Source organism: Xenopus laevis, chromosome 7L (assembly GCF_017654675.1).
Source record: "Xenopus laevis strain J_2021 chromosome 7L, Xenopus_laevis_v10.1, whole genome shotgun sequence".
Classification (NCBI taxonomy): Eukaryota; Metazoa; Chordata; class Amphibia; order Anura; family Pipidae; genus Xenopus; species Xenopus laevis.
In genome coordinates this window covers 95977732-95990941 of record NC_054383.1, presented here as the reverse complement: position 1 = coordinate 95990941, position 13210 = coordinate 95977732, and the positions used below count along the sequence as shown (strand labels likewise).

General features: G+C 38.1%; 1 long non-coding RNA gene across 2 annotated transcripts in view; it reads left to right on the top strand.

The window, feature by feature from the left end:
• The window catches only part of LOC108696553, a 48607-nt gene that overhangs the window by 5860 nt on the left and 29537 nt on the right, over positions 1-13210 (top strand). For both annotated transcript variants that reach the window (XR_005962556.1, XR_001932289.2), the window contains exon 3: positions 12959-13096. This is a non-coding gene — a long non-coding RNA (uncharacterized LOC108696553). The remainder of the gene's footprint in view (positions 1-12958; positions 13097-13210) is intronic.

Sequence of the window (13210 nt, the reverse complement as noted above, 5' to 3'; positions counted from 1 at the left end):
ACTGCTGCTACTTCATCTACTTACCTAAGAGAGCTGCAAAAATTGGAAAGTGGCTCATCTTTTAGGCAAGACTGCTTGGCAACTTCCTGCATTAGAAACTGATTGGTGGTCAAATTTTTCCCATTCCAACTGAGTTTGAGGGCATGGGAGCTGTAGTATGAAGGGATGTTACAGAGGGTTTACTCAGAGTCATGAGAAATTAGTCCATGAAAACTATTCTCATGAAAGAAGGATACTACCTCCAGGTGATGGTCCACCAAGCTCTGAAATACCTAAAATGCATGGCTTTATGAAGGAAAGGTCATGTAAGACAAATTTAATTGCTTTTTATGATGAGGTAAGTAAGATGCGGGACAGTGGGGGGGGGCAGTAGATGTCAACTATTTGGATTTTGCCAAAGCATTTGGTACCGTGCCCCACAACCACCCTCTGTACCCTATCCTGGCTACAGGATAGGGTACAGAGGGTGGTTGTTAATGGTACATTCTCTACTTGGAGTAAGGTTCTTAGTGGGGTCCATCAGGGCTCCGTATTGGGTCCACTTTTATTTAACTTGTTCATTAATGACTTAGGGGAGGGTATTGTAGGTAATGTATCAATGTTTGCACAAAACTATCCAGCCCAATTCCATCCAGGATGTGGCACTTGCAACAGGATCTTGACAAACTGGCAATCTGGGCAGCTAAGTAACAAATGAGATTCAATGTTGATAAATGTAAAGTCATGCACCTGGGATGTAAAAATATCCACTTAGACCCTTAATGGGACTGCACTAGGCAAATCCATAATGGAGACGGAGAATATGCCGTACAGTTTTGGTCTCCATCACTTAAACAGGACAGTATTGAATTAGAGAGGGTACAGAGAAGGTCAACTAAGCTGGTAAAAGGTATGGAAAATCTTTTGAGGTAAGACTGGCCAAGTTGGGGATGTTCCCACTGGAGAAGAGGCGCTTAAATCGATACTGACAAAATCATAGGAACATGTCAGTATCAGGAGTTGCACCTGCAATAGTTCCCCTCGAAGCCACCACCAGTCCCGCGAACCTGCGTTGACCCGACTTTGACACTGCTAAAAGATCTTCTATGCTGTTTCAGTGACACTGGTCTGGGGGCGGCACAATCCTTCCATAGGCTAATTACAAATGAAAACAGAACTTCAGCCTATGGAAGGATCGCTCCGCCCCAGCACAGCATCACGGAAGCAAGGCAGAAGATCCATTACGTCAAAGAAAAGGTAGGTAGCACCATCCATTGATAGAGGTTAGTAACATAAAGTGGTGTGCAAGGTCATAAGGTATATACAATTGGACACAAAAAGGAAAAAGTATGACCCATAGTATTGCACCTACCCACTCAATTAATCTGAGATCCCAAAAAGAAATAAATAAGACATAACTTTTATTTATTAACCAACTAAAAATGATATGAAACGAAAAAATGTATGTTAAAATATTTAAAAACAAGGTTAGGTATGGAAGCTGAATAGACACGAAGTCAACAGCTCATAAACGGTAACCATAAATTGAGAAAGTTAAGTGGGTTTGTATTCACAGTTTTAACTGTTTCCCCACTATATTCTCAATAGCAGCAGGTTGCTGGTGACCCACAGTATGTGGGTAAACCGGACGGACCGAACGGTATTGCGGGTCAGTATATGGCCTCTGTATATGGTTGAGCCAAAATATGGCAACACACACTTATACCTATAAGCTAGTTATACTTTGATATATAACCACATGGGATTGAGCAATATAGTAACAACTCAGGTCAGGTTATGACGGGAGGAGATTTAGCGAACCAAAACTTCAATGCCCGCTCAGGTCGTCCCTCGTATCCAGGCTCTATAGCGCAACTATGACAGAGTGTCGGCGTGACTATAGGGGGATCAACGTCCCGGTATCGAGTATGCTACCCGTTTCTTCCCGTACACCCCTCCTTTGAGGTTAAATCAAGGCGCCATGTATGAGTATCCGACTGGTTTGACCCTGTTAGCGTGACAAACGGAGGAGCGACCTGTCGGTACTGTTTACGCTACCCGTTTCCTTCCCACACCTCCCTTCCTTAGAGTTGAGCAGAGGAGCTAGGCATAAGTATCCGACTAGCGGAATACATTAAGCCCGTATCTGTATAACAAGGTTTCCCAAACCGCCCTTCCGCCCGTTCACCAGCACCAGCCCATTCCCCGTTCCTGCCTAACAGTTAAAAATGTTATTAGAACATTTTTAACTGTTAGGCAGGAACGGGGAATGGGCTGGTGCTGGTGAACGGGCGGAAGGGCGGAAGGGTGGTTTGGGAAACCTTGTTATACAGATACGGGCTTAATGTATTCCGCTAGTCGGATACTTATGCCTAGCTCCTCTGCTCAACTCTAAGGAAGGGAGGTGTGGGAAGGTAACGGGTAGCGTAAACAGTACCGACAGGTCGCTCCTCCGTTTGTCACGCTAACAGGGTCAAACCAGTCGGATACTCATACATGGCGCCTTGATTTAACCTCAAAGGAGGGGTGTACGGGAAGAAACGGGTAGCATACTCGATACCGGGACGTTGATCCCCCTATAGTCACGCCGACACTCTGTCATAGTTGCGCTATAGAGCCTGGATACGAGGGACGACCTGAGCGGGCATTGAAGTTTTGGTTCGCTAAATCTCCTCCCGTCATAACCTGACCTGAGTTGTTACTATATTGCTCAATCCCATGTGGTTATATATCAAAGTATAACTAGCTTATAGGTATAAGTGTGTGTTGCCATATTTTGGCTCAACCATATACAGAGGCCATATACTGACCCGCAATACCGTTCGGTCCGTCCGGTTTACCCACATACTGTGGGTCACCAGCAACCTGCTGCTATTGAGAATATAGTGGGGAAACAGTTAAAACTGTGAATACAAACCCACTTAACTTTCTCAATTTATGGTTACCGTTTATGAGCTGTTGACTTCGTGTCTATTCAGCTTCCATACCTAACCTTGTTTTTAAATATTTTAACATACATTTTTTCGTTTCATATCATTTTTAGTTGGTTAATAAATAAAAGTTATGTCTTATTTATTTCTTTTTGGGATCTCAGATTAATTGAGTGGGTAGGTGCAATACTATGGGTCATACTTTTTCCTTTTTGTGTCCAACAGAAGATCCATTAGTAGTGTCAGAGGGTCATCTGCTTTGAGGGGAACTATTCCGGGTGCAGCAACTACTTGATACTGACACGTTCCTATGATTTTTATAGGAACTTGTCAGTATCACTTTAAGGGGTGATATGATACTATGTACTGTATAAATATATAAGGGGATCATATAATAGTCTCTGTAATGCTTTATTTACAAGTAGGTCTTTCCAGCTGACAGAAGAAAGAGGTTCCGGCTAAATATTCGGAAGGGTTTTTTTACAGTGAGAGCTGTGAAGATGTGGAATTCTCTCCCTGAATCAACTATACAGGCTGATAGATTAGATAGCTTTAAGAAGGGGTTGGATGGCTTTTTAGCAAGTGAGGGAATCCAGGGTTATGGAAGATAGCTCATAGTACAAGTTGATCCAGGGACTAGTCCGATTGCCATTTTGGAGTCAGGAAGGAATTTTTTTCCCCTCTGAGGCAAATTGAAAGGCTTCGATCAAAAGGGTTTTTCGCCTTCCTCTGGATCAACTGGCAGTTAGCCAGGTTATATATAGACTTAAAAGGTTGAACTTGATGGACGTGTGTCTTTTTTCAGTCTAACTTACTATACTATATTATACCATGCTACTGTGTCAAAGATTTGTTGTCTGATCCTGCTACATGTTTATTTTTCAATAAAATTATAAATAAAATTACCTTTTTCAGTTAATTTTTAGAAGTTTAAAGGTAACTTTACCTACTTGGCTTGAAATAGACCCTGCACAATGTTACACTTGTCAAAGTCAGCCTTAGTTGATAGCACAGGTATGGGACCTGATATCCAGAATGCTCGGGACCTGCGATTTTCCGGATAATGGATCTTTCTATAATTTGGATCTTCTAACCTTAAGTCTACTAGAAAATCATGTAAAAATTAAATAGCCAGACTAATGGCTTCCACTAATCACCTTTGTCCAAGTAAGGTACAGGGGAAACAGGCCATACCTACTTCCGAATTCAGGGATAGCAATATAAGTGAACCAGTACCATATCTGTCTGCTCATTTAGAGTAGCGTTTATGGAAACAACATAAAAACACCAGATCATAGGCAGGATGTTATGTTACCCCCAAAGGGCTGCCTCTGGCCTCTAGGAATTACCTAGAATTAACCTAGTTTCTATCCCTTTACAAATCAGGTATTTGCCTATTACAAATGGTTCCTGTTAGAGAAGGTCCTTAGACAGTATAGGACTTAGTTTGTTCTCATATGAACTGACTAGTTTCTATCCCTTTACTGGACCTGTCAGGTAATTGCCTAATACAGATAGTTCCTGTACTATTAGAGAAGGTCCTTAGACTGGATAGGAATATCTTGTTCTTATATGAACTGACTAGTTTCTATCACTTTACTGGACCTGTCAGGTAATTGCCTAATACAGTATAGTGAATAAAGTACCCCCTCTTGTAAAATATAAGGATATTATAAGTTACCGATGAGTTCCATGACCATATAAAAACACGAGGCCGAAGGCCAAGTGTTTTTATAAAGGTCATGGAACTCCGAGGCAACTTCTAATATCCTCATATTTTGCAACAGGGGGTACTTTATTTATTATAACACACAAGTTTCAGTGAGTCATGTGACAGAAATGACATCACTACTCACAGTGTATAACTGATGACATCAGAACTAACCATACAACAATATTTTCTGGGGTCCCCTACATATTTTGTAAAATATTGGTGTCCTGTGCCCCCCCACACAAGTTAAAAAAAATATTGGTGGCGAGGGCCCCATATAAAAGTTTTTTGGTTTTCTTTTAAAAATTGGTCCAGGGTCCTCTCTGGAAAAAAAAAACATTGGTGGGCAGGGATTAAAAAAAAGACAATTGGTGTTCAGTGGAACTTTTACTTCAAGTTTTCTTACTTTCTTCAGCATTTACCGAGGGTAACACCTAGGCTGGGGGGAGCAGGGAGGGGGTCTATGCAGTGTAGGTGGGTAGGGAATTTTAATATAAAGGGTTTAGTTACATAGTTAATTCAGGTTCAAAAAATCTAGTCTATCAAGTTTAAATGAAAACCCAGCATTCTTACACACACCCCTCCATGCTTTCACACAAATTATATATACCCAAATCTATACTAACTATAGAATTTAGTATCATAATAGCCTTTGACATTATGTCTGTCCAAGATATAATCTAAGCCGTTCTTAAAGGCATTAACTGAATCAGCCATCACAACATCACCCGGCAGTGCATTCCACAACCTCACTGTCCTCACTGTGAAGAACCACCTACGTTGCTTCAAGTGAAAGTTCTTTTCTCTAGTCTGAACGGGTGGCCTCTGGTATGGTGATCCTCTTTATGGGTAAAAAGGTCCCCTGCTGTTTGTCTTTAATCTCCTCTAATGTACATGTCCACTCGCAGAGAAAACAACCTCAACCTTGACAGTCTACGCTCATAATTTAAGTCTTCCCTCCCTCTAACCAATTTAGTTGCACTTAGTCTCTGCACTCTCTCCAGCTCATTTATATCTCTCTTAAGGACTGGAGTCCAAAACTGCACTGCATACTCCAGATGAGTCCTTACCAGGGACCTATAAATAGGCATAATTATGTTTTCATCCCTTGAGTTAATGCCCTTTTTTATGCAAGACAGAACTTTATTTGCTTAAGTAGCCACCGGTTCTCCTTTAAAAGCATCTGGGTCCAGGACAATTGTCCCCCCTGTGTCCCACTGAAGGCGACCCTGTGCATGAATACCCAGACAAAAGGAGAAGTGGACCCTGTACCATGTGTTAGGGAATAAGTGTCTTGTGCAATTTGCCTTGATAAAGCCCAAGGTGTTGCATTCCAAATTTGTGTCGGCGCTTTTTTAATTGATGCTAGTTATATGAGATTGCCAGGGGCATTATACTTAGCCAGCAATAGGATTAAGTAGGCTGGTTAGAGGGCACACATTGTTATGGCTAAACCGTGCTGATAACCCCCCCCCCCCCCAGTGCACACTGACCATGCATGCATATAAACTAAATAAACACACAAAACAGCAATGTCTCCAGCAATGCAATAACTATATATATATATATATATATATATATATATATATATATATATATATATATATATATATATATATATATATAGACAAATACAAGATTCCTCTGCACTCAACCCATTATCAATATATTTAAGACAGAGACATTTTGTGCATACTGCTACTGAAAAATGCCTTACCCTTTAAACAAAACAGGGATTGTTTGTCCAAATATTGCAATATATTTAAGCTGGCCAACTACGTCAAAGTCATCCCATATCTGGCCAGTCCTATGCTCAATTTTCATCTGATTCATTAAGAATTCTATGGTTTAATTATACATTTTATAAAAGGGACGAATACGTTTTACCTGCAACTTACTAGCTGCTTTCAAAGTAAAACTCCCAAACTTGGCTGCCCTTTTATTAGACACCAGTGGGATCACCTGACTATAGTTGGAGAGGGTGGGAGCTACAACATGGAGCTGGTCACTGCTCCTGTAGAACTATAACAAACAAGGGAAAGTTGTGCTCACCACTAGTTGGTGAGCACAACTTTCCCTTGTTTGTTATATATATATATATATATATATATAATTGGAAAACTTAATTTAAATATATTTCATCAGTAGGGCCTCTCAGTTGGATCCATGAAGCAACTGTATGCACCTATTCTTTCTGCTATGGGGAGTAGGCATGATTTTTGTCTGCTGTTATATATCCTTAGTTGAAAAAGGCCCTCTAATTTAAATTAACCTGCAGGGTGCATTTATTAATGCCTTGTCCTGTTTCTATGTGTGCAATATGCATAGCCCTTACTCCTTGCAGTGGTGTTACACCTTTAAGGACCTGAGATAGTGTGAGGAAGGCGCGTTGTTAACAAAAGCATGAAGATTTGCAGTTTTTCCTTTCATAAATGAGTCCTTATATTATCCTTTGGGCCTTCATTGAAAACTTTTTTACTTTATGAGTAAAATATCGCATAAAGTCCCATAGACATATGTTTGATGCCTAAGTAACGGGGAGTTTTAAGTGACTTACCATAGTCATATATGTAAACTACAGATACAAACAAGAAAGAAAAGAAAACGTTTTCTGTACTCCAGAATGTAAAATGTTATCCTTATTTTTATAGTTCTTGTAGCCCCTAGTAGGTTAGGAGTTTAATTCCAAACAGGGCTGTTTTTGCAAAGTTTTTTATATTCTCCGTGTCTCTAAAAACATACAGGCTAGAAATTGGTTCCTAACAAATAATAGCAAATAAGGGTCTTGTGACAAAAAGGGGAAGGTTATTTTACTGGTCGAGAATGCAACACCTTCAATCCCCAAGGTCCTATTGAGGATAAATTTCAATATACAAAAAGCAGATAGAAGGTGGATTAAGAGACCAGTATATTAAAAATGTACAATTTATTACTTACATACAATCTCTAAAACACTGGCCGGCCAGGAAACACAATGAATACATTATGAAAAAATATACATAAAAACAATTAAAAAGATTCAATCCTGGTGGGTAATCACTTTTCTTGTAGGGAAAAATCAAGTAACTGTTCCTTGGTTGTGGTGTATGCTTGTAATTTGAATAACAAGAAAAAAAATTGTGAGTTGTAGTACAGCAAGATGGAAAAGTTATTTCTTGTAATTAAGATTTTTTCCCATATGGTGAAGTATGCGGAGTGCTTTACTCAGTGGAATAACAGGTAGATCAATGAATGGCTAAATATAGAGAACAAATAAACCCTAGATTAGGGGTACTTATCCTACGGGTTGGCATCCAAAAAGGGGTTACTGTGCTTTTTAGGAAGGGTCACCATGAACCTGTGTGCTGTGAAATGTTTTCTTACAATATATAGAACAATATAAAAAAACTAATTAAAATAAGATGACCATGGACAGATGTGAATAATGATTTCTGTAATTGTGTCAGCACTGTATTAAATAAAAGCATAATTGTAAAAATTCTCCTTTCATGTCATTCTTGCCTGATTCATAAAGAACTCTCATTGCTTGTGGGATGGTACCACCTTCTGTTCATCTTTAGTATTACATTGTAGTATTCAGGCTGTTCATTGTATTGGAAGCTTTGTGTAATTGAATAACATATTATAGCTATCTACATTCTGTAAGGTCTGAAGGAACATTTTATCTTTATTTCTAAAAACCCCAGAACCAAGACTGTATATGTGTGTGTGTATGCATACATTTATTTATAAAGTGCTACAAGCATGCATAGAGCTATACAATTTTGTAGACAACTACACAAAAGGAAGACAGCATTTTAATAATTAACAGTAAATACATGCAGTAGAACCTTGATTTTATAGCCCTGGATTTTATGTTTTCCTGTAATTTACACCATTTAACATGTTTTTTAATGTAAAATCAGGGTTCTACTGTAAGTATAAATATACAGCAATTAAGTGCCATGTGGTCAAAGAACAAGTAGGAAGGAAGTCTCTGCCCCGTAGAGCTTACAATATAAGTGTTGTATTTTGTTGTATTTTTTTATTTTTTACATTAATGTCCTTGAGTCATCCTGCCTGATAGATTAGATTCCCTGGGCAGTTACTGTGTTATTAACTTCACCTACCACTCTGCTATTAAAACTGTAATACTATAAACATATGTTGTCCTGGCAGTTTATGAGAAAATAATGAGCAATGAGAGATAAAAAAAAAGAATTGCACTTAGTTTGTCCGCAAAATAAGAAGGATTTAGAGGTAAAGCTCAACAGCTCTTCCAACAATAACTGCCCCTCTCAGTCTGTTCCTCTATCTATCTACTTACCTAAATATTCATCTATATTTGTATCTGCATATATTTATTTTTATATCTGTGTCTATTTCTAAATATTTATCTATCTTTTTATCTATCTTGTCTGTCTATTTCCAGCATTACATCCTGCTAATGGCTCAGTATTATGTGCTGACTTTGTTGGAGTTTGTAGTGCAAAGCTGAAAGAAAACATGTTTCTTTACTAGATCAATTATCTTGAATACAAAATGATTGTAAATAAGGACAAAACAGAGAAGAAAATTACTTGAACTTTAGATAGCAACAGGAACTTGTATGCATTTCATTATAAATTGTGTTGGTTTCTTTAATATCATGGTGACTTGGCCTTGCAAGAAAAATATTATCCTTAAAGGGGTGGGACACCTTTAAGTTAACGTTTAGTATTTTATAAAATGGCTAATTCTAATTATTTTCAACTGGCCTTCATTTTTTCTTTTTTTATAGTCTTTGAATTATTTGCCTTCTTTTGGCCTTTTTCATCAGAATTTGGATTCGGCTGAATCCTTCTGCCCTGGCCAATCCAAATCCTAATTTGCATATGCAAACTAGTGGCGGGGAGGGAAATCGTGTGACTTTTTGTCACAAAACAAGGAAGTAAAAAATGTTTTCCCCTTCCCATCCCTAATTTGCATATGCAAATTAGGATTCGGTTCAGTATATGGCTGTATCTTTTGTGAAGGATTCGGGGGTTCGTCTGAATCCAACATTTAAGCATCCCTAGTTTTTTTCAATGGAACAGCTGTGATATTGTGGGTAGGCTATTGTTATCTAGGTACTGAAGGTTTAAAGAAGGAGGAAAGATAAAATCACTGGGGGTTGCTAATTGTTAGACACCCCCCAGTAATTTTTGTAATTTACTGCTACCCTGGTATGGTGCTCCTCTTCTTCATATACTGTATGTTCCAGTGCAGAGTATGGCTTGCTAAGTGCCATGACGTCCCTCATTGGGCTTGGACAGGTATATGGGCGGTACAGAACTATTTTATTATTAAAATTTTTATTTTTCTTTATTGAGATTTCTGTGGCCTGAAAGAATCTAGGTAGGGGTCACCTGGTAGGACAAAACAAAATGGTGGCACTCGGAAAACCATACCCCAGACTTCTGCATTTTTTAAAGACCAGGTAACAGGCAAGCAACTAGGATCACTGTAGGGTGCCTAACCACTTGGACTCCCCCTAGTTTACTGTTACTACTACTTTTGGTCTTCTATTGTCAGTTTATTTGACACCAGTGAGAGATATAGAGCAGAAAAGTATTTATTTTGGAGTTAAGTTTTATCAACACTGGATTTTCAAAGCTGCTTTTAATAAGTGGAGGGAGTAGTGGCCTGCAAGGTGCAATAAAGGATTTTTTGTCCATATAATTGTCATTCTTCAAGCCTTAATATCCATTTAAAATTCTAATGTACTTGCATAAAGTGTACATTAGCCTTACATGTAAGAATATTGTGTGATTTATAAAATATCTTTGTTTTAGTAAAGTCAAGTAGATTTAGAAAATACTGACAATAAAAGTTGTAGTTGCTTTTGTGCTTTCATAGTGAAGAGTAATTAAATGGCTGTCCTTGCTTCCTTTCATAAATTAGTGAGTTCTTTCATAAACATTAGTTTTACGGTTTTAAGTTACCCTTGAATCCCTTATTATATGTATGTATATGTGGACAGTGAGTTTATTTCTTCAGTGCTCAAGGCCTCCAATCAAGCAGTTGAATTCTTATGGGAAGTCAGCCTTTCTTTTTTCAATATTGATGAAGGCACGGCTAGATAAGGCTTTGACTAACCGTAGATATGTAGGATTTCCACATGTTGCCTGTTTCCTTTCGACATAAGGGTAATTTTGGGCACTTTGCAACGTGTGTTGCCTGTATAGTGTTTCTTATCAACATAAAGGTCATTTTGGGCACTTTGCAGCTGATCTTTGGTTAGTTGTTTGGTTTTTTTAATGAGTTTTATGGGGTTTTTTACCCTTTTATTTAGGCACTTTGTAGCTGGTAGTTGTTCTTTGGTTAGTTGTTTGTTTTTTTGTATGAGTTTTATGGTTTTCAGTTATCATTGAATTCCTTATTATATACATGTACATCTGGACACTGAGTTTAGGTTTGCAGTGCTCAAGGTCTCTAATCAGGCAGCTGAATTCTTATGGGAAGTCAGTCTTTCTTTTTTTTCAGCATTGATGAAGGCACGGCTAGATACGGCTTTGAATAACATTAGATAAGTAGGATTTCCGTGTGTTGCCTGTATAATGTTTGTTATCACCGTAAGGGTCATTTTGGGCACTTTGCAGCTGATAGCGGTTCTTTGGTTAGTTTTTTTTTGGTTTTTTTGTTTTATGGTTTTAAGTTACCCTTGAATTCCTTATTGTATACATGTACATGTGGACACTGAGTTTAGGTTTGCAGTGCTCAAGGTCTCTAATCATGCCGTTGAATTTTTATATGAAGTCAGTCTTTCTTTTTTCTGTATTGATGTTGTCTTGCTCACTTTCAAAAGGCACGGCTAGATACGGCCTTGAATAACATTAGATATGTATTATTTCCCTGTGTTGCCTGTATGTGTGCCCCTATTTCCTTCCTCTTTCTCTCTCCTGTCCATTTGTGCCCCTATTTATTCTCTCTCTATTACAGAGAGAATAAGTCTTTTCTTTAGAGTGTAGTACTTATTTATCAGCCCTTTGTTACCGCATGATCAGATATCCAAATAATCAATGAAATTCCCATGAATTCAAAAGTGAACCTCAAGTTCAAATTATTACTCTTCACATGCACCAAAGATTTACAAATGTCTCTTTAGTACCAGAGGAGATCAAAAGTAGGTCCTCCTCAGTGTAGCAACCATAATAGTAATTGATGTGTTCCTTAAAGAAATTGTAGTCACCCTAAATATTCTTGTGCTCCCACCAGCCCATATGGAGAATTGCACATACTGGAGCCAATTTTGCTCCCATAACATTTTCAAACATGTAAGTAGAATGTACCATCAAATAGAAAAAAAATGTTGTGGTAACGAACTCAATAGCAGCTAGAATGAATGTCTTAACTGGCCCCTAACTGGGATGATAAGTGCTGTATTCATCTAAATGGTTTCCAATCCCAAATGGTATACACGAATAGAGAAAAAGGTTACATCACTGATTGCCCATTTGTGTGCCTTGAGCGCATCATAAAAAGCACACGGCCACTATCTTTGATACAACTAGTGAGAGAGTGAACAAGAGGCTGAAGGTAAAAGTTCATACGTTCTGAGAGTGGTTCATCTAGGGATCCAGTTTCTGCTATTAATTTCTAAAATAATCCCAAATAGGTCAACATTAGTGGTTGGATTGAATGACTTAAAAGTTCCAATTCTTCATCAATAAATTCTCTAGTGGGAAGATTCCAAATGGTATGCTTTGGAACAGTGTTGTTAGCCTTCTCCTCTGCTGCGCCTTGCTCCTGTTTTAGAAATTGAGTCCAGTATTGTTTTAAAGGGGTTGTTCTCCTTCAAACTTTTATTTGTTTTCAGATAGATCACCAGAAATAACGACTTTTTCCAATGACTTTCTATTTTCTGTGTCACTGTTTTTCTAATACTGAAGTGTAAAGTGTCATTTTTCGCCTTTTAAAGCAGCTGTGGGAGGGGGGGTCGGCGACCCTGTAAACTGTTCTAAATGGATACATTTCTTATCTTTGTCACTGCTGAGCAGAATCTCTGGGTTTCATTACAGGCAGCTGTTAGAATTGATACAATAGTTGCTAATATTCCAGAGATGCTGCTGAGAAATGTATCAACTCAATGTTGCAAAATTGTAACAGATTAGAGTCTGCCCCCGAATTACTAAACTGTCAGACTCAAACACCAGAGACACGAACATTCAACTTTAAAAAATAAGTAATGGAAAGTAATTGAAAAAAGTCTTTTTTTCTGGGGAACAATCTGAAAACAACTGAACTTAAAAAAGTGTTTAATTGTGTCTTTTGCGTGTTTTTGGTGTCTTGTTGTGTGTAACATTATCAAAAAAGACTTCTAATGCTCTTACTTTCCTAGATGTCTGTGGAGAGAAAGAAGAGGAACCAGCAACAGTTCTTTTGAATCGTCACTTGTGACACTTGGGGTACTTGTCACTCTGTCTGACCTCTTTCGTATATTAAAGTATTATCAAATCCTGACAATTTTCATAACACAGTAAGTTCCATTAATTTTATGTAATTAATATGTATGGACTTCAGCCTAAGTAGAATATAAAGTAAAAATTGCAAAACCCTCTCTCCCAATTGAAACAGAAACAAATCATTATAT